General features: G+C 48.3%; 1 protein-coding gene across 11 annotated transcripts in view; it reads left to right on the top strand.

Annotated features, from left to right (window-relative positions):
- LOC130295447 (uncharacterized) overlaps window positions 1-26,563 on the top strand; it is a 181,540-nt gene that overhangs the window by 48,635 nt on the left and 106,342 nt on the right. For 7 of the 11 annotated variants that reach the window (XM_056546217.1, XM_056546225.1, XM_056546222.1 and 4 more), the window contains one exon: window positions 23,050-23,439. The exons of 1 other annotated variant lie outside the window; for it this stretch is intronic. The gene's annotated coding sequence lies outside the window, so the exon portion shown is untranslated. Of the gene's footprint in view, window positions 1-13,576; window positions 13,771-22,970; window positions 23,440-26,563 lie in introns of all 11 variants that reach the window. 3 more of the 11 variants (XM_056546226.1, XM_056546223.1, XM_056546221.1) reach the window with 3 other exon arrangements.

Here is a 26,563-nt window from a genome sequence, read left to right as displayed (position 1 = left end):
CGGGCAGGCTTACAGTAAGTTTCCTGCTTCAAGTTTGGGAACATAGGTGTAGAAGCACAAATCGATGAAAGGATAGCAGCATATGGCAACTTAACTGTTTGTTTTTCCAAAGCAAATGAAGAGTGCATAATTATTAAAAAAGGGTATTTTTGGAGATGGACAGGCAGGCTGATGGGGAGGAGGTAGGCCTGTATTTTGAACTTAAAAACTCAAATGGGTTTTTGGGTTCAAAATGTGTATTTTTTCCCTTATGCTGCTATCCTTTTATAATCCATAATTTTGGGGCCAGGTTGTCCGATAACTTGGCAAAGCGAAAACAGTATGAGTGTATGATGGTTTGGGAACATAGGTGTAGAAGCACAAATCGATGAAAGGATAGCAGCATATGGCAACTTAACTGTTTGTTTTTCCAAAGATAATGAAGAGTGCATAATTATTAAAAAAGGGTATTTTTGGAGATGGACAGGCAGGCTGATGGGGAGGAGGTAGGCCTGTATTTTGAACTTAAAAACTCAAATGGGGTTTTTGGGTTCAAAATGTGTATTTTTCCCTTATGCTGCTATCCTTTTATAATCCATAATTTTGGGGCCAGGTTGTCCGATAACTTGGCAAAGTGAAAACAGTATGAGTGTATGGAGAGTTACCCCTGCTATCGGCGCTGCTGCCCCTTCTCTCCCCCTGGCTATCAGTGCCGCTGTCCCATTGCCGGCGCCGATAGCCAGGGGGAGAGAACGGCGCCGGGCAATGGGGCAGCTGGCGTCGACAGACAGGGGGAAAGAAGGGGCCTCGGCACCCATTGCCGGCGCCGCTGCCCCGTTGCCTCCCCCATCCCCATTTGTATAATTACCTGTTGCTGGGGTCGGGTCAGCGCTCGCTTCAGGCCTCCGGTGTGCATTCCCTGCGTCGTTGCTATGCTTTGCATGGCGCAGCGCAATGACGAGAGACGTCACTCGTCATTGCGTCTCGCAACGCATAGCAATGATGCAGGGGACGCACACCGGAGGCCTGAAGCTGCGCGGACCCGACCCCGGCAACAGGTAATTATACAACTATGGATGGGCCAGGTAGTCTAATAACTTGGCGACATGATAACAGTATGAGTCCATGGTTTCGGAAAATAGGTGCAGAAGGACAAATGAATGAAAGGATGGCTGCATATGGCAACTTTACTGTTTGCTTTTTTTCAATGCAAAGGAGGAGCGTAAAATTATTAAAAAAGGGTATATTTGGAGATGGACAGGCAGGCTGAAGGGGAGGATGTAGGCCTGTATTTTGAATGGGTTTTTGGGTTCAAAATGTGTATTTTTCCCTTATGTTGCTATCCTTTTAACCCCTACAGGACCCATGACGTAACGGTACGTCCCGACACCCTGGGTCTTAAGGACCAGGGACGTACATTTACGTCATGGGCAGTTTTAGTCCCCGCCGTGCACCGGGCGGGGATCGGAGCGGGATGCCTGCTGAAATCATTCAGCAGGCATCCCGTGCAAATGCCCAGGGGGGTCATCAGACCCCCCCATGTCGGCGATCGTGGCAAATCGCGAGTGAATTCACACTTGCGATTTGCTCGATTCCGGGTCATTACGGGTCTATAGTGACCCGGTGACCCGGAATGTAAGGGGGAATCGCGGGTGTCTAAGACACCCCACGATCCCCCTGAAGCGATAGGAGTGAGGTGGCAGGGGTGCCACCCCTCCTATCCCTGCTATTGGTGGTCTAGACGCGACCATCAATAGCAGATCGGGGGGGGTTACTTTCGTTTTCCCCGGTCCTGCCCTCCCACAATAGGCGGGGCAGGACGGGGGAAACGACGGGGGACCGGCGCCGAAGATCCACTTACCCATCCGGGCGGGCGTCGGAGGCTGCAGGCGACGGAGATCGGCGGGCGGCGATGACGTGCGGCTGGATCCGACAGAAGCCGGTGAGTTGCCTAGCAACATCTGGAGGGTACAGTTTGCTGACCATTATACAGTGGTCTCTAACTGTAGCCCTCCAGATGTTGCCAAAACTACAACTCCCAGCATGCCCAGACAGCTGTTTGGGCATGCTGGAATATGTAGTTTTGCAACAGCTGGAGGGCTACAGTTTGAGACCACTATATAGTGGTCCCTAAACTGTAGCCCTCCAGATCTTGCAAAACTACAATTCCTAGCATGCTCAAACAACTGTTTGCTGTCAGGGCATGCTGGGAATTGTAGTTATTGCAACAGCTGGAGGACCACAGTTTGGAGATCACTTTGCAGTGTTCTCTAAAACTGTAGCCCTCCAGATGCAAAACTGCAAATCCCAGCATGCCCTGACAGCAATCAGCTGTCTGGGGCATGCTGGGAGTTGTAGTTGCGTACCTCCAGCTATTGCATAACTACATCTCCCAGCATGCCCTTCGGCGATCAGTACATGCTGGGAGTTGTAGTTTTGCAACAGCTGGAGGCACACTGGTTAGAAAATACTGAGTTAGGTAACAGAACCTAACTGAAGGTTTTCCAACCAGTGTGCCTCCAGCTGTTGCAAAAGTACAACTGCCAGCATGCACGGTCTGTCAGTACATGCTGGGAATTGTAGTTTTGAAACAGCTGGAGGTTTGCCCCCCCCCCCCCCCCATGTGAACGTACAGAGTACATTCACACGGGCAGGCTTACAGTAAGTTTCCTGCTTCAAGTTTGGGAACATAGGTGTAGAAGCACAAATCGATGAAAGGATAGCAGCATATGGCAACTTAACTGTTTGTTTTTCCAAAGCAAATGAAGAGTGCATAATTATTAAAAAAGGGTATTTTTGGAGATGGACAGGCAGGCTGATGGGGAGGAGGTAGGCCTGTATTTTGAACTTAAAAACTCAAATGGGTTTTTGGGTTCAAAATGTGTATTTTTTCCCTTATGCTGCTATCCTTTTATAATCCATAATTTTGGGGCCAGGTTGTCCGATAACTTGGCAAAGCGAAAACAGTATGAGTGTATGATGGTTTGGGAACATAGGTGTAGAAGCACAAATCGATGAAAGGATAGCAGCATATGGCAACTTAACTGTTTGTTTTTCCAAAGATAATGAAGAGTGCATAATTATTAAAAAAGGGTATTTTTGGAGATGGACAGGCAGGCTGATGGGGAGGAGGTAGGCCTGTATTTTGAACTTAAAAACTCAAATGGGTTTTTGGGTTCAAAATGTGTATTTTTCCCTTATGCTGCTATCCTTTTATAATCCATAATTTTGGGGCCAGGTTGTCAGATAACTTGGCAAAGTGAAAACAGTATGAGTGTATGATGGTTACCCCTGCTATCGGCGCTGCTGCCCCTTCTCTCCCCCTGGCTATCAGTGCCGCTGTCCCATTGCCGGCGCCGATAGCCAGGGGGAGAGAAACGGCGCCGGCAATGGGGCAGCGGCGTCGACAGACAGGGGGAAAGAAGGGGCCTCGGCACCCATTGCCGGCGCCGCTGCCCCGTTGCCTCCCCCATCCCCAGTTGTATAATTACCTGTTGCTGGGGTCGGGTCAGCGCTGCTTCAGGCCTCCGGTGACATCACTAGTCATTGCGTCTCGCAACGCATAGCAATGATGCAGGGGACGCACACCGGAGGCCTGAAGCAGCGCGGACCCGACCCCGGCAACAGGTAATTATACAACTAGGGATGGGGGATGCAACGGGGCAGCGGCGCCGGCAATGGGTCCGCTGCCCGTTATCTCCCCCTGGCTATCGGTGCCGCTGCCCCATTGCCGGCGCCACTTCTCTCCCCCTGGCTATCGGCTCTGGCAATGGGACAGCGGCACCGATAGCCAGGGGGAGAGAAGGGGCAGCGGCGCCGAGAGCAGGGGGAGAGAAGCGGCGGTAGCAGGGCTCTAGACCCCAGGAAAGGCAGGGGGAGAGAAGCAGGCAGCGACGGCCTCTCTCCCCCTGCCTTTCCTGGGGTTTCTGTGGGGTGAGAAGCAGTGTATCGGGGTATACACATGCACACACACGCACCCTCATTTTATGAAGGATATTTGGGTAAAAAACTTTTTTTACCCAAATATCCTTGGTAAAATGAGGGTGCGTGTTATAGGCCGGTGCGTGGTACACCCCGATAAATACACAAATTTTCCCTTATGCTGCTACCCTTTTATAATCCATAATTTTTGGGCCAGGTAGTCTAATAACTTGGCGACATGATAACAGTATGAGTGCATGGTTTCGGAAAATAGGTGCAGAAGGACAAATGAATGAAAGGATGGCTGCATATGGCAACTTTACTGTTTGCTGTTTGCCAGGTTGTCCGATAACTTGACAAAGTGAAAACAGTATGAGTGTATGATGGTTACCCCTGCTATCGGCGCTGCTGCCCCTTCTCTCCCCCTGGCTATCAGTGCCGCTGCCCCATTGCCGGCGCCGATAGCCAGGGGGAGAGAAACGGCGCCGGCAATGGGGCAGCGGCGTCGACAGACAGGGGGAAAGAAGGGGCAGCGGCACCCATTGCCGGCGCCGCTGCCCCGTTGCCTCCCCCATCCCCAGTTGTATAATTACCTGTTGCTGGGGTCGGGTCAGTGCTGCTTCAGGCCTCCGGTGACATCACTAATCATTGCGTCTCGCAACGCATAGCAATGATGCAGGGGACGCACACCGGAGGCCTGAAGCAGCGCGGACCCGACCCCGGCAACAGGTAATTATACAACTAGGGATGGGGGATGCAACGGGGCAGCGGTGCCGGCAATGGGTCCGCTGCCCGTTATCTCCCCCTGGCTATCGGTGCCGCTGCCCCATTGCCGGCGCCGCTTCTCTCCCCCTGGCTATCGGCTCTGGCAATGGGACAGCGGCACCGATAGCCAGGGGGAGAGAAGGGGCAGCGGCGCCGAGAGCAGGGGGAGAGAAGCGGCGGTAGCAGGGCTCTAGAACCCAGGAAAGGCAGGGGGAGAGAAGCAGGCAGCGACGGCCTCTCTCCCCCTGCCTTTCCTGGGGGCTCTGTGGGGTGAGAAGCAGTGTATCGGGGTATACACATGCACACACACGCACCCTCATTTTATGAAGGATATTTGGGTAAAAAACTTTTTTTACCCAAATATCCTTGGTAAAATGAGGGTGCGTGTTATAGGCCGGTGCGTGGTACACCCCGATAAATACACTAATTTTCCCTTATGCTGCTACCCTTTTATAATCCATAATTTTTGGGCCAGGTAGTCTAATAACTTGGCGACATGATAACAGTATGAGTGCATGGTTTCGGAAAATAGGTGCAGAAGGACAAATGAATGAAAGGATGGCTGCATATGGCAACTTTACTGTTTGCTTTTTTTCAATGCAAAGGAGGAGCGTAAAATTATTAAAAAAGGGTATATTTGGAGATGGACAGGCAGGCTGAAGGGGAGGACGTAGGCCTGTATTTTGAATGGGTTTTTGGGTTCAAAATGTGTATTTTTCCCTTATGCTGCTATCCTTTTAACCCCTACAGGACCCATGACGTAACGGTACGTCCCGACACCCTGGGTCTTAAGGACCAGGGACGTACATTTACTTCATGGGCAGTTTTAGTCCCCGCCGTGCATCGGGCGGGGATCGGAGCGGCATGCCTGCAGAAATCATTCAGCAGGCATCCCATGCAAATGCCCAGGGGGGTCATCAGACCCCCCCATGTCGGCGATCGTGGCAAATCGATGCACGGCGGGGACTAAAACTGCCCATGACGTAAATGTACGTCCCTGGTCCTTAAGACCCAGGGTGTCGGGACGTACCGTTACGTCATGGGTCCTGTAGGGGTTAAAAGGATAGCAGCACAATAGGCGGGGCAGGACGGGGAAACGACGGGGACCGGCGCCGAAGATCCACTTACCCATCCGGGCGGGCGTCGGAGGCTGCAGGCGACGGAGATCGGCGGGCGGCGATGACGTGCGGCTGGATCCGACAGAAGCCGGTGAGTTGCCTAGCAACATCTGGAGGGTACAGTTTGCTGACCATTATACAGTGGTCTCTAACTGTAGCCCTCCAGATGTTGCAAAACTACAACTCCCAGCATGCCCTGACAGCTGTTTGGGCATGCTGGAATATGTAGTTTTGCAACAGCTGGAGGGCTACAGTTTGAGACCACTATATAGTGGTCCCTAAACTGTAGCCCTCCAGATCTTGCAAAACTACAATTCCTAGCATGCTCAAACAACTGTTTGCTGTCAGGGCATGCTGGGAATTGTAGTTTTGCAACAGCTGGAGGACCACAGTTTGGAGATCACTTTGCAGTGTTCTCTAAAACTGTAGCCCTCCAGATGCAAAACTGCAAATCCCAGCATGCCCTGACAGCAATCAGCTGTCTGGGCATGCTGGGAGTTGTAGTTGCGTACCTCCAGCTATTGCATAACTACATCTCCCAGCATGCCCTTCGGCGATCAGTACATGCTGGGAGTTGTAGTTTTGCAACAGCTGGAGGCACACTGGTTAGAAAATACTGAGTTAGGTAACAGAACCTAACTGAAGGTTTTCCAACCAGTGTGCCTCCAGCTGTTGCAAAAGTACAACTGCCAGCATGCACGGTCTGTCAGTACATGCTGGGAATTGTAGTTTTGAAACAGCTGGAGGTTTGCCCCCCCCCCCCCCCCATGTGAACGTACAGAGTACATTCACACGGGCAGGCTTACAGTAAGTTTCCTGCTTCAAGTTTGGGAACATAGGTGTAGAAGCACAAATCGATGAAAGGATAGCAGCATATGGCAACTTAACTGTTTGTTTTTCCAAAGCAAATGAAGAGTGCATAATTATTAAAAAAGGGTATTTTTGGAGATGGACAGGCAGGCTGATGGGGAGGAGGTAGGCCTGTATTTTGAACTTAAAAACTCAAATGGGTTTTTGGGTTCAAAATGTGTATTTTTTCCCTTATGCTGCTATCCTTTTATAATCCATAATTTTGGGGCCAGGTTGTCCGATAACTTGGCAAAGCGAAAACAGTATGAGTGTATGATGGTTTGGGAACATAGGTGTAGAAGCACAAATCGATGAAAGGATAGCAGCATATGGCAACTTAACTGTTTGTTTTTCCAAAGATAATGAAGAGTGCATAATTATTAAAAAAGGGTATTTTTGGAGATGGACAGGCAGGCTGATGGGGAGGAGGTAGGCCTGTATTTTGAACTTAAAAACTCAAATGGGTTTTTGGGTTCAAAATGTGTATTTTTCCCTTATGCTGCTATCCTTTTATAATCCATAATTTTGGGGCCAGGTTGTCAGATAACTTGGCAAAGTGAAAACAGTATGAGTGTATGATGGTTACCCCTGCTATCGGCGCTGCTGCCCCTTCTCTCCCCCTGGCTATCAGTGCCGCTGTCCCATTGCCGGCGCCGATAGCCAGGGGGAGAGAAACGGCGCCGGCAATGGGGCAGCGGCGTCGACAGACAGGGGGAAAGAAGGGGCCTCGGCACCCATTGCCGGCGCCGCTGCCCCGTTGCCTCCCCCATCCCCAGTTGTATAATTACCTGTTGCTGGGGTCGGGTCAGCGCTGCTTCAGGCCTCCGGTGACATCACTAGTCATTGCGTCTCGCAACGCATAGCAATGATGCAGGGGACGCACACCGGAGGCCTGAAGCAGCGCGGACCCGACCCCGGCAACAGGTAATTATACAACTAGGGATGGGGGATGCAACGGGGCAGCGGCGCCGGCAATGGGTCCGCTGCCCGTTATCTCCCCCTGGCTATCGGTGCCGCTGCCCCATTGCCGGCGCCACTTCTCTCCCCCTGGCTATCGGCTCTGGCAATGGGACAGCGGCACCGATAGCCAGGGGGAGAGAAGGGGCAGCGGCGCCGAGAGCAGGGGGAGAGAAGCGGCGGTAGCAGGGCTCTAGACCCCAGGAAAGGCAGGGGGAGAGAAGCAGGCAGCGACGGCCTCTCTCCCCCTGCCTTTCCTGGGGTTTCTGTGGGGTGAGAAGCAGTGTATCGGGGTATACACATGCACACACACGCACCCTCATTTTATGAAGGATATTTGGGTAAAAAACTTTTTTTACCCAAATATCCTTGGTAAAATGAGGGTGCGTGTTATAGGCCGGTGCGTGGTACACCCCGATAAATACACAAATTTTCCCTTATGCTGCTACCCTTTTATAATCCATAATTTTTGGGCCAGGTAGTCTAATAACTTGGCGACATGATAACAGTATGAGTGCATGGTTTCGGAAAATAGGTGCAGAAGGACAAATGAATGAAAGGATGGCTGCATATGGCAACTTTACTGTTTGCTGTTTGCCAGGTTGTCCGATAACTTGACAAAGTGAAAACAGTATGAGTGTATGATGGTTACCCCTGCTATCGGCGCTGCTGCCCCTTCTCTCCCCCTGGCTATCAGTGCCGCTGCCCCATTGCCGGCGCCGATAGCCAGGGGGAGAGAAACGGCGCCGGCAATGGGGCAGCGGCGTCGACAGACAGGGGGAAAGAAGGGGCAGCGGCACCCATTGCCGGCGCCGCTGCCCCGTTGCCTCCCCCATCCCCAGTTGTATAATTACCTGTTGCTGGGGTCGGGTCAGTGCTGCTTCAGGCCTCCGGTGACATCACTAATCATTGCGTCTCGCAACGCATAGCAATGATGCAGGGGACGCACACCGGAGGCCTGAAGCAGCGCGGACCCGACCCCGGCAACAGGTAATTATACAACTAGGGATGGGGGATGCAACGGGGCAGCGGTGCCGGCAATGGGTCCGCTGCCCGTTATCTCCCCCTGGCTATCGGTGCCGCTGCCCCATTGCCGGCGCCGCTTCTCTCCCCCTGGCTATCGGCTCTGGCAATGGGACAGCGGCACCGATAGCCAGGGGGAGAGAAGGGGCAGCGGCGCCGAGAGCAGGGGGAGAGAAGCGGCGGTAGCAGGGCTCTAGAACCCAGGAAAGGCAGGGGGAGAGAAGCAGGCAGCGACGGCCTCTCTCCCCCTGCCTTTCCTGGGGGCTCTGTGGGGTGAGAAGCAGTGTATCGGGGTATACACATGCACACACACGCACCCTCATTTTATGAAGGATATTTGGGTAAAAAACTTTTTTTACCCAAATATCCTTGGTAAAATGAGGGTGCGTGTTATAGGCCGGTGCGTGGTACACCCCGATAAATACACTAATTTTCCCTTATGCTGCTACCCTTTTATAATCCATAATTTTTGGGCCAGGTAGTCTAATAACTTGGCGACATGATAACAGTATGAGTGCATGGTTTCGGAAAATAGGTGCAGAAGGACAAATGAATGAAAGGATGGCTGCATATGGCAACTTTACTGTTTGCTTTTTTTCAATGCAAAGGAGGAGCGTAAAATTATTAAAAAAGGGTATATTTGGAGATGGACAGGCAGGCTGAAGGGGAGGACGTAGGCCTGTATTTTGAATGGGTTTTTGGGTTCAAAATGTGTATTTTTCCCTTATGCTGCTATCCTTTTAACCCCTACAGGACCCATGACGTAACGGTACGTCCCGACACCCTGGGTCTTAAGGACCAGGGACGTACATTTACTTCATGGGCAGTTTTAGTCCCCGCCGTGCATCGGGCGGGGATCGGAGCGGGATGCCTGCAGAAATCATTCAGCAGGCATCCCATGCAAATGCCCAGGGGGGTCATCAGACCCCCCCATGTCGGCGATCGTGGCAAATCGATGCACGGCGGGGACTAAAACTGCCCATGACGTAAATGTACGTCCCTGGTCCTTAAGACCCAGGGTGTCGGGACGTACCGTTACGTCATGGGTCCTGTAGGGGTTAAAAGGATAGCAGCACAATAGGCGGGGCAGGACGGGGAAACGACGGGGACCGGCGCCGAAGATCCACTTACCCATCCGGGCGGGCGTCGGAGGCTGCAGGCGACGGAGATCGGCGGGCGGCGATGACGTGCGGCTGGATCCGACAGAAGCCGGTGAGTTGCCTAGCAACATCTGGAGGGTACAGTTTGCTGACCATTATACAGTGGTCTCTAACTGTAGCCCTCCAGATGTTGCAAAACTACAACTCCCAGCATGCCCTGACAGCTGTTTGGGCATGCTGGAATATGTAGTTTTGCAACAGCTGGAGGGCTACAGTTTGAGACCACTATATAGTGGTCCCTAAACTGTAGCCCTCCAGATCTTGCAAAACTACAATTCCTAGCATGCTCAAACAACTGTTTGCTGTCAGGGCATGCTGGGAATTGTAGTTTTGCAACAGCTGGAGGACCACAGTTTGGAGATCACTTTGCAGTGTTCTCTAAAACTGTAGCCCTCCAGATGCAAAACTGCAAATCCCAGCATGCCCTGACAGCAATCAGCTGTCTGGGCATGCTGGGAGTTGTAGTTGCGTACCTCCAGCTATTGCATAACTACATCTCCCAGCATGCCCTTCGGCGATCAGTACATGCTGGGAGTTGTAGTTTTGCAACAGCTGGAGGCACACTGGTTAGAAAATACTGAGTTAGGTAACAGAACCTAACTGAAGGTTTTCCAACCAGTGTGCCTCCAGCTGTTGCAAAAGTACAACTGCCAGCATGCACGGTCTGTCAGTACATGCTGGGAATTGTAGTTTTGAAACAGCTGGAGGTTTGCCCCCCCCCCCCCATGTGAACGTACAGAGTACATTCACACGGGCAGGCTTACAGTAAGTTTCCTGCTTCAAGTTTGGGAACATAGGTGTAGAAGCACAAATCGATGAAAGGATAGCAGCATATGGCAACTTAACTGTTTGTTTTTCCAAAGATAATGAAGAGTGCATAATTATTAAAAAAGGGTATTTTTGGAGATGGACAGGCAGGCTGATGGGGAGGAGGTAGGCCTGTATTTTGAACTTAAAAACTCAAATGGGTTTTTGGGTTCAAAATGTGTATTTTTCCCTTATGCTGCTATCCTTTTATAATCCATAATTTTGGGGCCAGGTTGTCCGATAACTTGGCAAAGTGAAAACAGTATGAGTGTATGATGGTTACCCCTGCTATCGGCGCTGCTGCCCCTTCTCTCCCCCTGGCTATCAGTGCCGCTGTCCCATTGCCGGCGCCGATAGCCAGGGGGAGAGAAACGGCGCCGGCAATGGGGCAGCGGCGTCGACAGACAGGGGGAAAGAAGGGGCCTCGGCACCCATTGCCGGCGCCGCTGCCCCGTTGCCTCCCCCATCCCCAGTTGTATAATTACCTGTTGCTGGGGTCGGGTCAGCGCTGCTTCAGGCCTCCGGTGTGCATTCCCTGCGTCGTTGCTATGCTTTGCATGGCGCAGCGCAATGACGAGAGACGTCACTCGTCATTGCGTCTCGCAACGCATAGCAATGATGCAGGGGATGCACACCGGAGGCCTGAAGCTGCGCGGACCCGACCCCGGCAACAGGTAATTATACAACTATGGATGGGCCAGGTAGTCTAATAACTTGGCGACATGATAACAGTATGAGTCCATGGTTTCGGAAAATAGGTGCAGAAGGACAAATGAATGAAAGGATGGCTGCATATGGCAACTTTACTGTTTGCTTTTTTTCAATGCAAAGGAGGAGCGTAAAATTATTAAAAAAGGGTATATTTGGAGATGGACAGGCAGGCTGAAGGGGAGGATGTAGGCCTGTATTTTGAATGGGTTTTTGGGTTCAAAATGTGTATTTTTCCCTTATGTTGCTATCCTTTTAACCCCTACAGGACCCATGACGTAACGGTACGTCCCGACACCCTGGGTCTTAAGGACCAGGGACGTACATTTACGTCATGGGCAGTTTTAGTCCCCGCCGTGCACCGGGCGGGGATCGGAGCGGGATGCCTGCTGAAATCATTCAGCAGGCATCCCGTGCAAATGCCCAGGGGGGTCATCAGACCCCCCCATGTCGGCGATCGTGGCAAATCGCGAGTGAATTCACACTTGCGATTTGCTCGATTCCGGGTCATTACGGGTCTATAGTGACCCGGTGACCCGGAATGTAAGGGGGAATCGCGGGTGTCTAAGACACCCACGATCCCCCTGAAGCGATAGGAGTGAGGTGGCAGGGGTGCCACCCCTCCTATCCCTGCTATTGGTGGTCTAGACGCGACCATCAATAGCAGATCGGGGGGGGTTACTTTCGTTTTCCCCGTCCTGCCCTCCCACAATAGGCGGGGCAGGACGGGGAAACGACGGGGACCGGCGCCGAAGATCCACTTACCCATCCGGGCGGGCGTCGGAGGCTGCAGGCGACGGAGATCGGCGGGCGGCGATGACGTGCGGCTGGATCCGACAGAAGCCGGTGAGTTGCCTAGCAACATCTGGAGGGTACAGTTTGCTGACCATTATACAGTGGTCTCTAACTGTAGCCCTCCAGATGTTGCAAAACTACAACTCCCAGCATGCCCAGACAGCTGTTTGGGCATGCTGGAATATGTAGTTTTGCAACAGCTGGAGGGCTACAGTTTGAGACCACTATATAGTGGTCCCTAAACTGTAGCCCTCCAGATCTTGCAAAACTACAATTCCTAGCATGCTCAAACAACTGTTTGCTGTCAGGGCATGCTGGGAATTGTAGTTTTGCAACAGCTGGAGGACCACAGTTTGGAGATCACTTTGCAGTGTTCTCTAAAACTGTAGCCCTCCAGATGCAAAACTGCAAATCCCAGCATGCCCTGACAGCAATCAGCTGTCTGGGCATGCTGGGAGTTGTAGTTGCGTACCTCCAGCTATTGCATAACTACATCTCCCAGCATGCCCTTCGGCGATCAGTACATGCTGGGAGTTGTAGTTTTGCAACAGCTGGAGGCACACTGGTTAGAAAATACTGAGTTAGGTAACAGAACCTAACTGAAGGTTTTCCAACCAGTGTGCCTCCAGCTGTTGCAAAAGTACAACTGCCAGCATGCACGGTCTGTCAGTACATGCTGGGAATTGTAGTTTTGAAACAGCTGGAGGTTTGCCCCCCCCCCATGTGAACGTACAGAGTACATTCACACGGGCAGGCTTACAGTAAGTTTCCTGCTTCAAGTTTGGGAACATAGGTGTAGAAGCACAAATCGATGAAAGGATAGCAGCATATGGCAACTTAACTGTTTGTTTTTCCAAAGCAAATGAAGAGTGCATAATTATTAAAAAAGGGTATTTTTGGAGATGGACAGGCAGGCTGATGGGGAGGAGGTAGGCCTGTATTTTGAACTTAAAAACTCAAATGGGTTTTTGGGTTCAAAATCTGTATTTTTCCCTTATGCTGCTATCTTTTTATAATCCATTATTTTTGGGCCAGGTAGTCTAATATCTTGGCGACATAATAACAGTATGAGTGCATGGTTTGGAAAAATAGGTGCAGAAGGACAAATGGATGAAAGGATGGCCACATCTGGCAACTTAACTGTTTGCTTTTTTTCAATGCAAAGGAGGAGCGTATACTTATTAAAAAGGGTATTTTTGGAGATGGACAGGCAGGCTGTAGGGGAGGAGGTAGGCCTGTATTTTGAACTTAAAAACTCAAATGGGTTTTTGGGTTCAAAATCTGTATTTTTCCCTTATGCTGCTATCCTTTTATATTCCATAATTTTTGGGCCAGGTTATCCGATAACTTGGCAAAGTGAAAACAGTATGAGTGCATGGTTTGGGAACATAGGTGTAGAAGCACAAATCAATGAAAGGATAGTTGCATATGGCAACTTAACTGTTTGTTTTTCCAAAGCAAAGAAGAGTATATGATTATTAAAAAAGGTATCAGTATCTTTACAGTTCTCGGGTTTCCCGCGTGACTAGCGGCAGAATGTCTAAGAAAAGAGGTCTGAGTGTCGATGAAAAAAAGAACGAAGATGATGGAAATATTTTTCGAAACTAAAGATGTATTCTAACTAAAGGATCTGGAGAAAATTGCCCCAAAGCAGAAGGGAGATGGACAGGCAGGCTGAAGGGGAGGAGGTAGGCCTGTATTTTGAACTTAAAAACTCAAATGGGTTTTTGGGTTCAAAATGTGTATTTTTCCCTTATGCTGCTATCCTTTTATAATCCATAATTTTGGGGCCCGGTTGTCCAATAACTTGGCAAAGTGAAAACAGTATGAGTGTATGATGGTTTCGGAACATAGGTGTAGAAGCACAGATCGATGAAAGGATAGCAGCATATGGCAACTCAACTGTTTATTAGTTTTACCAAAGTAAAAGAAGAGCGTATAATTGTTAAAAAATTTATTTTTGGAGATGGACAGGCAGGCTGTAGGGGAGGAGGTAGGCCTGTATTTTGAACGTAATAACTCAAATGGGTTTTTTGGTTCAAAATGTGTACCGTATTTATCGGCGTGTAACACGCATTTTTTAGGCTAAAGTTTTTAGCCTAAAGTCTATCTACGTGTTATACGCCGATAAGCCGATGCAGTTCAGTGATTTAAAGCGGGCGCTTTAAATCAATGAACTGCAGCGGCTTTTGCAGGTGCAGAGACCTGCCGTCGCTGAAGGCTTCTCTACCCCTGCTATCGGCGCCGCTGCCCCTTCTCTCCCCCTGGCTATCGGTGCCGCTGCCCCATTGCCGGCACCGATAGCCAGGGGGAGAGAAGTGGCGCCGGCAATGGGGCAGCGGCGCCGACAGACAGGGGGAGAAAAGGTGCAGCGGCACCCATTGCCGGCGCCGCTGCCCCGTTGCCTCCCCCATCCCCGGTTGTATAATTACCTGTTGCTTGGGTCGGGTCAGGGCTGCTTCAGGCCTCCGGTGTGCATACCCTGCGTCGTTGCTGTGCGCTGCATGGCGCGGCGCAATGATGAGTGACGTCACTCGTCATTGTGTCTCACAGCACATAGCAATGACGCAGGGGACGCACACCGGAGGCCTTTAGCAGCGCGGACCCGACCCTGGCAACAGGTAATTATACAACCAGGGATGGGGGAGGCAACGGGGCAGCGGCGCTGGCAATGGGTGCCGCTGCCCCTTCTCTCCCCCTGGCTATCGGTGCCGCTGCCCCATTGCCGGCGCCACTTCTCTCCCTCTGGCTATCGGCGCCGGCAATGGGGCAGCGGCACCGATAGCCAGGGGGAGAGAAGGGGCAGCGGCGCCGATAGCAGAGGGAGAGAAGCGGCGGTAGCAGGGCTCTAGACCCCAGGAAAGGCAGGGGGAGAGAAGCGGGCAGCAACGGCCTCTCTCCCCCTGCCTTTCCTTGGGCTTCTGTGGGGTCAGAAACAGTGTATCGGGGTATACACATGCACACACACGCACCCTCATTTAATGAAGGATATTGGGGTAAAAAAAAATTTTTACCCAAATATCTTTGGCAAAATGAGGGTGCGTTTTATAGGCCGGTGCGTGGTATACCCCGATAAATACTGTAATTTTTCCTTATGCTGCTACCCTTTTATAATCCATAGTTTTTGGGCCAGGTAGTCTAATAACTTGGCGACATGATAACGGTATGAGTGCATGGTTTGGGAATATAGGTGCAGAAGGACAAATGGATGAAAGGATGGCCGCATCTGACAACTTTACTGTTTGCTTTTTTTCAATGCAAAGGAGGAGCGTATAATTATTAAAAAGGGTATTTTTGGAGATGGACAGGCAGGCTGAAGGGGAGGAGGTAGGCCTGTATTTTGAACTTAAAAACTCAAATGGGTTTTTGGGTTCAAAATCTGTATTTTCCCCTTATGCTGCTATCCTTTTATAATCCATAATTTTGGGGCCAGGTTGTCCGATAACTTGGCAAAATGAGAACAGTATGAGTGCATGGTTTGGGAAAATAGGTGCAGAAGGACAAATGGATGAAAGGATGGCTGCATGTGGCAACTTTACTGTTTGCTTTTTTTCAATGTAAAGGAGGAGTGTATTATTATTATTAAAAAGGGTATATTTGGAGATGGACAGGCAGGTTGAAGGGGAGGACGTAGGCCTGTATTTTGAATGGGTTTTTCGGTTCAAAATGTGTATTTTTCCCTTATGCTGCTATCCTTCTATAATCCATAATTTTGCGGCCAGGTTGTCCGATAACTTGGCAAAGTGAGAAGAGTATTAGTGTATCCCAACCTCATATTCTGTCCTCATATCCATCCTCTTATCACGACCTAATATCCTGTCCTCATATCCCGACCTCACATCCTGTCCTCATATCCCTACCTCATATCCCGACCTTATATCCCATCCTCTTATCCTGTACCTCATATCCCATCCTCATATCCCGACCTCATATCCTGTCCTCATATCCCATCCTCATATCCCGTCCTTATCTCCCATCCTCCTATCCCGTCCTCATATTTCATTCTCATATTCTGTCCTCATATCTCAACCTCATATCCCATCCTTATATCCTGTCCTCATATTCCCACCTCCTATCTTGACCTCATATCCCATCCTCATATCCCGACCTTATATCCCATCCTCATATCCTGTCCTCAGATGGGACTGATTTGTGATGAAGATATTGTAAGCTGAAAATAGAAGGGGACATGGCTTTGTGGGACTGGGCATGATTTGCAAGCCAGACCGATGCACATAAAAGGGTAGATAATATAAGGAGTGGGGCTTAAAATGTGGGCTTGTCTATGTGAGATGGGGTGTGGCTTACAAGCCGGATTGACACATTCACCAGGAGATGCAGAACGGAGCTTGTGGAGTAAGGTACTGGAAGTTCCATATACTTGCATGGGACTTGAAACAAAAACCCATCTTTTATATAAGGTTAATTTAACTATCATATCTTTTTATTTGACATATAAGTAATATGTGTACCAGGTATTATTGAAATATCTCCAGCTGTACGGAATTTATGTCGGAACATACATTTCCCAATGATTTGCATGGGACTTTAAACAAAAACCCCGACCCTGACAAATGGGGGTAGTTAAGGGTTAAATTAATTATCCTATAGTTTAAGTGGTCATATAAGTAACATGTGACCAAGTATTATTGAAATATCTCAAGCCATTTTGGAAAGTTATGCAGTAACATATATTTTCCATAGACTTGTATGGGACTTTAAACAAAAACCCTGACCCTGGCAAATGGGGTGTAATGGGGAGTAAGGGTTAAATCACCTATCATATCTTTGTTGTTGACATATAAGTAACGTGTGTGCCAAGTTTCATGTTTATATCTTTTGCCTTTTGGACGTGATGCTGGAACATACACACACATACATACACACACACACATTGGGGGAGATTTATCAAAACCTGTCCACAGGAAAAGTTGTTCAGTTGCCCAATCAGCTTGCTTCTTTCTGTTTTTAATAAGGCCTCTGTAAAATGAAAGAAGCAATCTGATTGGTTGCCATGGGCAACTGCACCACTCTTGCTCTGCACAAGTTTTGATAAATCTCCCTCATTGAGTTTTATATATATACTAGCTGAATACCCAGCATTGCCCGGTTTTTCCTTCCTAATGCTTGTTGGGGAGGAAAATAAACAAAGGAAGAAGCTTTTGACTTCATATCCCGTCCTCATATATTGTTGTCATATCCCAACCCCATATCACGTCCTCATATCCCAATCTCCTATCCCGTCATCGTATCTCGACCTCCTATCCCGACCTCCTATTCCGTCCTTCTATCCCGTCCTCCTATCCCGTCCTCATATCCCGTCCTCATATCCCATCCTCCTATCTCAACCTCCTATCCCGACCTCCTATCTCGACCTCCAATCCAATCCTCATATCCCTTCCTCATATCCCGACCTCATATCCTGTCCTCATATCCATCCTCTTATCACGAACTAATATCCTGTCCTCATATCCCGACCTCACATCCCATCCTCACATCTTGTCCTGATATCCCTACTTCATATCCCGACCTTATATCCCATCCTCTTATCCTGTCCTCATATCCCGACCTCCTATCCTGTCCTCATATCCCATTCTCATATCTCGACCTCGTATGCCATCCTCATATGCTGTCCTCCTATCCAGACCTAATATCCCATCCTCCTATCCCGTCCTCACATCCCATCCTCATATCCTGTCCTCATATCCCATCCTCATATCACAACCTCATATCCCATCCTTATGTCCCATCCTCATATCCTGTCCTCATATGCTATCCTCATATCCCCTCCTTATGTCCCAACCTCATATCCTGTCCTCATATCCTGACTTCATATCCTGTCCTCATATCCCGACCTTACATGCCATCCTCATATCCCATCCTCAAATCCTGTCCTCATATCTCGACCTCCTATCCCGTCCTCATATTCCATTCTCATATTCTGTCCTCATATCTCAACCTCATATCCCATCCTTATATCCTGTCCTCATATTCCCACCTCCTATCTTGACCTCATATCCCATCCTCATATCCCGACCTTATGTCCCATCCTCATATCCTGTCCCCACATCCCGTCTTTGTATCCCGACCTCATATACCATCCTTATATCCCATCCTCATATCCTGCCCTCATATCCCGACCTCATATCCCTTCCTTATGTCCCATCCTCATATCCTGTCCTCAGATGGGACTGATTTGTGGTGAAGATATTGTAAGCTGAAAATAGTAGGGGACGTGGCTTTGTGGGACTGGGCGTGATTTGCAAGCCAGACCGATTCACAATAAGAGTAGATAATATAAGGAGTGGGGCTTAAAATGTGGGCTTGTCTATGTGAGATGCGGTGTGGCTTGCAAGCCAGATTGACACATTCACCAGGAGATGCAGAACGGAGCTTGTGGAGTAAGGTACTGGAAGTTCCATATACTTGCATGGGACTTGAAACAAAAACCCATCTTTTATATAAGGGTGTATGTAAGGGTTAATTTAACTATCATATCTTTTTATTTGACATATAAGTAATATGTGTACCAGGTATTATTGAAATATCTCCACCTGTACGGAAGTTATGTGGGAACATACATTTCCCAATGATTTGCATGGGACTTTAACCCCTTAAGGACGCAGCCCATTTTCACCTCTGGGACGAAGCCCTTTTTTGCAAATCTGACCACTGTCACTTTAAACATTAATAACTCTGGAATGCTTTTACTTATCATTCTGATTCTGAGATTGTATTTTCGTGACATATTCTACTTTAGCATAGTGGTAAATTTTTGTGGTAACTTGCATCCTTTCTTGGTGAAAAATCCCCAAATTTGATGAAAAAATTTTTAATTTTGCATTTTTCTAACTTTGAAGCTCTCTGCTTGTAAGGAAAATCTGTGAGGGGTGTAGTTTCCAAAATGGGGTCACATGTGGGTGTGTTTTGTCAGAACCGCTGTAACAATCAGCCACCCCTGTGCAAATCACCTCAAATGTACATGGCGCACTCTCCCTTCTGGGCCTTGTTGTGTGCCCCAGAGCACTTTGCGCCCACATATGGGGTATCTCCGTACTCGGGAGAAATTGCGTTACAATCTTTGAGGGGCGTTTTTCCCTTTTACCTCTTGTGAAAATGAAAAGTATAGGGCAACACCAGCATGCTAGTGTAAAAATGTTTATTTTTTTACACTAACATGCTGGTGTAGACCCCAACTAAAAGGAGAAAAAGCCCCCCAAAATTTGTTAGGCAGTTTCTCCCGAGTACAGGGATACCCCATATGTGACCCTATACTGTTGCCTTGAAATACAACAGGGCTTCAAAATGAGAGCGCCATGCGCATTTGAGGCCTGAATTAGGGACATAGGGGTATTTTATGCCAGTGATTCCCAAACAGGGTGCCTCCAGCTGTTGTAAAACTCCCAGCATGCTTGGACAGTCAATTGCTGTCCAGAAATGCTGGAAGTTTTCGTTTTGCAACAGCTGGAGGCTCCATCTTAGAAACACTGCTGTACAATAAGTTTTTCATTTTCATTGGGGAAGGGGGGTGGTAGGGGGCGCAGTGTATGTGTGTATATGTAGTGTTTCACTCTTTATTTTATGTTAGTGTAGTGTAGTGTTTTTAGGTTGCATTCACACTGGAGGCAGATTACACTGAGTCTCCCGCTAGGAGTTTGAGCTGCGGCAGAAAATTTGCTGCAGCTCAAACTTGAAGCGGGGAACTCACTGTAATCTGCCGCCAGTGTGAATGTAGCCTGTACATTCACATGGGAGGGGGGGTCAAAACTACAACTCCCAGCATACACTGACAGACCATGCATGCTGGGAGTTGTAGTTTTGCAACAGCTGGGGGCACACTGGTTGAAAAACCTTGAATTAGGTTCTATGACCTAACTCAGTATTTTCCAACCAGTGTGCCTCCAGCTGTTGCAAAACTACAACTCCCAGCATGCATGATCTGTCTGTGCATGCTGGGAGTTGTAGTTTTGACCCCCCTCCCATGTGAATGTACAGGCTACATTCACACTGGAGGCAGATTACACCGAGTCTCCCGCTAGGAGTTTGAGCTGTGGCAGAAAATTTGCCTCAGCTCAAACTTGAAGCGGGGAACTCACTGTAATCTGCCGCCAGTGTGAATGTAGCCTGTACATTCACATGGGAGGGGGGGGGGGGGCAAAACTACAACTCCCAGCATGCACTGATAGACCATGCATGCGGGGAGTTGTAGTTTTGCAACAGCTGGAGGCACACTGGTTGGAAAACCTTGAATTAGGTTCTATGACCTAACTCAGTATTTTCCAACCAGTGTGCCTCCAGCTGTTGTAAAACTACAACTCCCAGAATGTACTGATTGCGGAAGGGCATGCTGGGAGATGTAGTTGTGCAACGGCTGGAGGCACGCAAGTACAACTCCCAGCATGCCAAGACAGCCTTATGCTGTTCCTGAATGCTGGGAGTTGTAGTTTTGCAAGATTTAGAGGGGTTCAGGTTGTAAATCACTGCCCAGTGGTCTCTAAACTGTGGCCCTCCAGATGTTGCAAAACTACAACTCGCAGCATGCCCAGACAGCAAACTGCTGTCTGGGCATGCTGAGAGTTGTAGTTTTGCAACATCTGGAGGTCTACAGTTTGAGACCACTGCATAGTGATCTACAACCTGAACCCCTGTGTAAACTGTGGTCCTCCAGATGTTGCTAGGCAACAACTAACCTGGCAGGACCCGGATGAATTGCTGCTGCCGCCGCACGTGGTGGATCCCCGCATGGAGGATCGCGCTCCGGGATCCAGATAAGGAACCTTCGGCGCCGGTCCCTGGAAGGTTCCCCCATTTTGCCCGGACACCGATAGGTGGGCAAAGCGGGGAAACCGAACTTTAACCCCCCCCCCTCCCCCGGTCTGCTATTGGTCGGTTGCTCGGCCGACCAATAGCAGGGATAGGAGGGGTGGCACCTATCCCTTCAGGGGGATCAAAAGTGTCTCGGACACCCCCGAACCCTCTTATTTTCCAGGTCACCGGGTCACCAGTGACCCGTATGACCCGGAATCGCGCAGATCTCAGGTCTGAATTGACCTGCGATTAGCGCCCATCGCGGTCATGGGGGGGTCTCAGTACCCCCTCGGCGATGTGCCGGGATGCCTGCTGTTGGATAACAGCAGTCATCCCGGCCCGATCACCGCTACCGGTGACGCGGTGCTCCCGGAACCCCGCGACGTACATGTACGTCGCCGCACGCCAAGTGACACTTCGTAGCACCGTACATGTACGTCACTTGTCGTGAGGGGGTTAAACAAAAACCCTGACCCTCACAAATGGGGTAGTTAAGGGTATTATCGAAATATCTCCAGCCATTTCAAAAGTTATGCAGTAACATATATTTTCCATAGACTTGTATGGGACTTTAAACAAAAACCCTGACCCTGGCAAATGGGGTTGAGTAAGGGTTAAATCACCTATCCTATCTTTGTTGTTGACATATAAGTAACATGTGTGCCAAGTTTCATGTTAATATCTTTTGCCGTTTGGATGTGATGCTGGAACATACACACATACATACACACACACACATTGGGGGAGATTTATCAAAACCTGTCCACAGGAAAAGTTGCCCAGTTGCCCATAGCAACCAATCAGCTTGCTTCTTTCCTTTTTTTAAAAGGCCTCTGTAAAATGAAAGAGGCAATCTGATTGGTTGCCAAGGGCAACTGCACCACTCTTGCTCTGCACAAGTTTTGTTAAATCTCTCCCATTGAGTTTTATATATATATACTAGCTGAATACCCGGCATTGCCCGGTTTTTCCTTTCTAATCCTTGTTGGAGAGGAAAATAAACAAAGGAGGAAGCTTTTGATTTCATATCCCCTCCTCATATATTGTTGTCATATTCCAACCCCATATCCCATCCTCATATCCCAACCTCCTATCCCGACCTCCTATCTCGACCTCCTATCCCATCCTCCTATCTCGTCCTCCTATCTTGTCCTCCTATCCCGTCCTCCTATCTCGACCTCCTATCCCGACTTCCTATCCTGACCTCCTATCCAGTCCATCTATCTCGACCTCCTATCCCGTCCCCTATCCCTTCCTCCTATCACGTTCTCATATCCCATCCTCCTACCCCGTCCTCATATCCCGTCCTCCTATCCCGTCCTCCTATCTCGACCTCCTATCCCGACCTCCTATCCCGACCTCTTATCCTGGTCCTCCTATCCCGTCCTCCTATCCCGACCTCCTATCCCATCCTCCTTTCCTGTCCTCATATCCCGACCTCCTATCCCGACCAGTAATATGTGTACCAGGTATTGAAATATCTCTTGAAGTTATGTGGGAACACACATTTCCCATTGACTTGTATGGGACTTTAAGCATAAACCCCGCCCCTGGCAAATGGGGGTGAGTAAGGGTTAAATCACCTATCCTATGTTTGTTGTTGACATATAAGTAACATGTGTACCAAGTTTCATGTTAATATCTTTAGCCGTTTGGACGTGATGCCGGAACGTACACACATACACACATTGGGGGAGATTTATCAAAACCTGTCCAGAGGAAAAGTTGCTGAGTTGCCCATAGCAACCAATCGGATCGCTTCTTTCATTTTTAGGAAGGCCTCTGCAAAATGAAATAAGTGATCTGATTGGTTGCTATGGGCAACTGGGCAACTTTTCCTCTGCACAGGTTTTGATAAATCTCCCCGATTGAGTTTTTATATAAATATATATATATATATATATATATATATATATATATATATATATATATATTAAAGCATGCAGAATAGAACTACTATGTAGAAGAAAATGGCAGAAATATTCAAAAATTACCCTTTTCCATAGCAATAGAGACAAGTATCTATCTATCTATCTATTATATGTGTGTGTGTTTTTTACATTTCTTCCCTCGCTTATAGAACTGTGAGACAAGGTTGGTGACATCACACATGTGACCTCACAAGGGATTAGCTATATCTTTGCCCTTCTTATAATCAGGCAACAAAGAAGACAAGACATTTCAAGGATCAGAGGGAGGATGGCCAGGAGCAGCCGAATACAACCAACAAACCAAGAAGATTGGTTCCTAGCATTCCTTCAAAATGCCTAGGACAGGATAAAGAAAACATTCAGCAAAGAGAAGTTGAAAGGGGTAATCCAGGATGAGAAAATCAGAGCTGATTTCTTCTGAAAACTGCACCACCTCTGTCCTAATGTTGTGTGTGATATCGCTGCTCAATTCTTCAAAAGTGAATGGAGAAAACTTGTAATATTACATACAACATGAGGACAGGTATGGTGCTGTTTTTGGAAACAAATAGCTCTGTTTTCTATTCCCTTTTAACAAACTCCTAGGATGCAGCAACATTCATCTGATGGACGGCACAGGTAGGACACTACATGTTTTTCTATACATTTCTCACTATTAACACCAGATTCATGTAACTAACACAATCATTTCAATGGCCTCAGTGCTGAACTTCTAGACACATGGGATATTTATCAAAACCTATGTACAGGAAGAGTATCATCTTTCATCCTTTAGAGATTTTTGGGGAGATTTATCAAAATCTGTGCAAAGGAAAAGTTGACCAGTTGCCAATAGCAACCAATCAGATTAATTTTCATTTTCAGATTCAAATACATTTTGCAGAGGCCTTGTTAAAAATAAAATAAGCAAGCTGATTGGTTGCTATGGGCAACATTTCCTCTGCACAGGTTTTGATAAATTGTGAGCTCCTGGAGGGGACTTTTTTTGTGCGAACTTGGCGAGTAGTACTGGTTGCCTAGTTTTGGTCACCCCAATGTGAAATCAGTCAAATGCATTCTACACCTCCCCCCTTTTTCTTTATACTCTTTCCCTACAATATCTTTCACCCCCCTGCTATTTGGGGAAATTGGAGAAGGGAGTGCTTACACACATTGTGTTTAATTTTTTGCGCAAAGTTTTGCGCAAGCTGTTTTTTTTTTTGCGTCTTTTTTTGCGCACATTTCCTCCAGATGTGTAAGTTTTGGTGTACCTTGGAGTGACATATTTAGTACACACAAATTTATTAACTGCGTACATTTCATTTACCGACAGAAATCTTGCGGGATGACCATATTTTTAAAGCCATCTTGGACTGCACTTAGCAAGATGCTCTAAATCATGCATTTAATTTTCCATTTGGATTGCGGAGATTACTATGCTTTTGTCGCCAGTCAGATTATCTCTGTGATACTTAAAATCTTTTTCATGTACCTTTTAAAAATTTTTTAATGATTATAGACCACTTATGATCACCCCTTCACCCGCAGTCTAACCTGATTCAACTGGAAAATACATCAGGTTATAGTGCAGGTGAAATACTTCCGGCACAGTTCAGACTTCAAACTGTGTAAAATTCAAACTCCCCAGCTGCTCTTGATGAGTGCAGGAGATTGCACCTGTGTAGTGTAACCATGGTGCCCACTATAAGCTGCAAAACTACAACTCCCAGCATGCCCACACAGCCAAAGGCTGTCTGGGCATGCTGGGAGTTGTAGTTTTGCAGCATCTGGAGGGTCACAGTTTGGAGACCACTGTGTAGTGGTCTCTAAACTGTGGTCCTCCAGATGTTGCAAAACTACAAATTTCAGCATTCACTGACTGTCTGGGCATGCTGGGAGTTGTAGTTTTGCAACATCTGAAGTGGCACAGTTTGGAGACCACGATATGGTGGTCTCCAAACTGTAGCCCTCCAGATGTTGCAAAACTACAACTCCCAGCATGCCCAGACAGTCAGGGATGCTGGGCATGTAGTTCTGCAATATCTGGCCCTTCAGATGTTGCAGAACTACAACTCCCAACATGCCTGGACAGTCTGGGCATGCTTGGAGTTGTAGTTTTGCAACATCTGGAGGGCTACAGTTTGGAGGCCACTACTTAGCGGTCTCCAAACTGTTCTTCCCCAGTTGTTGCATAACTACAACTCCTAGCATGCCCAGACTGTCCAGGCATGCTGGGAGTTGTAGTTCTGCAACATCTGAAGGGCCAGATATTGCAGAACTACATGCCCAGCATCCCTGACTGTATGACCACGCTGGGAATTGTAGTTTTGCAACAGCTGTAGGCACACTGGTTGGGAAACACTGAACTAGAGTCTGTTTCCTAACTCAGTGATTCCAACCCGTGTGCCTCCAGCTGTTGCAAAACTACAACTCCGAGTGCACTGACAGACCGTACATGCTGGGAGTTGTCTTGCAACAGCTGGAGGCACATGGGTTGGAATCACTGAGCTAGAGTCTGTTTTCTAACTCAGTGATTCCCCACCAGTGTGCCTACAGCTGTTGTAAAACTACAACTCCCTCCATGTATGGTCTGTCAGTGCATTCTGGGAGTTGTCATTTTGCCACCGCTGAAGGTTTGGGGCGCCCCCCCCATGTGAATGTACAGGGTACATTCACACAGGCGGATCTACAGTGGGTTTCCTTCAAGGAAACTTATTGTGAACCCCTGCCTGTGTGAATATACCCTAAAAACACTACACTAACAAATAATAAAAAATAAAACACTACATATACACCCCCTTACACTTCGCCCCCCCCCCCCCCAATAAAAATGAAAAACGTCTCATACGGCAGTGTTTCCTAAACGGCGCCTCCAGCTGTTGCAAAACCACAGCTCCCAGTGTTGCCGGACAGCCATAGGCTGTCCTGACAGGCTGTGAGTCTTGCAACAGCTGGAGGCACCCTGTTTGGGAAACACTGCTGTAGGGTTTTGGTGGAGACAAGCCCCGTCCTTGTAACCGGGTCCGCCCCTATTGAAAATTCCTTATTCAGGCCTCAAATGCGCACTTCAGAGCCCTGTCTTATTTCAAGGCAACAGTTTAGGGCCACATATGGGGTATCTCCGTACTCGGGAGAAATTGTGTTACACATTTTGGGGGGATTTTTCTCCCATTACCCTTTGTAGAAATGGTACATTTGGGAAAAAAAACTGCACTTTAGTGAATTTTTTTTTTCATTTACACATCCGAATTTAACAAATAAGTCGTCAAACACCTGTGTGGTGTTAAGGCTCACCGGACCCCTTGTTACGTGCCTTGAGGGGTGTAGTTTCCTAAATAGTATGCCATGTGTTTGTTTTTTTGCTGTTCTGGCACCATAGGGGCTTCCTAAATGTGACATGCCCCCAAAAACCATTTCAGCAAAATTCACTCTCCAAAATCCCATTGTCGCTCCTTCCATTCTGAGCCCTCTAATGCGCCCGCCGAACACTTGACATACAGATATAAGGCATTTCCATACTTGAGAGAAATTGGGTTACACATTTTGGGGGGCTTTTTCTCCTATTCTCCCTTGTAAAATTTCAAAAACTGGGTCTACAAGAACATGCGAGTGTAAAAAATGAAGATTTTGAATTTTCTCCTTCACTTTGCTGCTATTCCTTAGCAACGGACTACAAGGGCAGGATCTGCTCCCCCAGTATAAATGCACAACCGCATTTGGGGTTGAACACCTCCAGCCATTTGAGACCACGTTTTTTGTTGTT

This window comes from Hyla sarda, chromosome 11 (assembly GCF_029499605.1).
Source record: "Hyla sarda isolate aHylSar1 chromosome 11, aHylSar1.hap1, whole genome shotgun sequence".
NCBI lineage: Eukaryota > Metazoa > Chordata > Amphibia > Anura > Hylidae > Hyla > Hyla sarda.
Note: the sequence above shows the minus strand (reverse complement) of the source record. Positions and strands in the feature narration are given on the sequence as shown.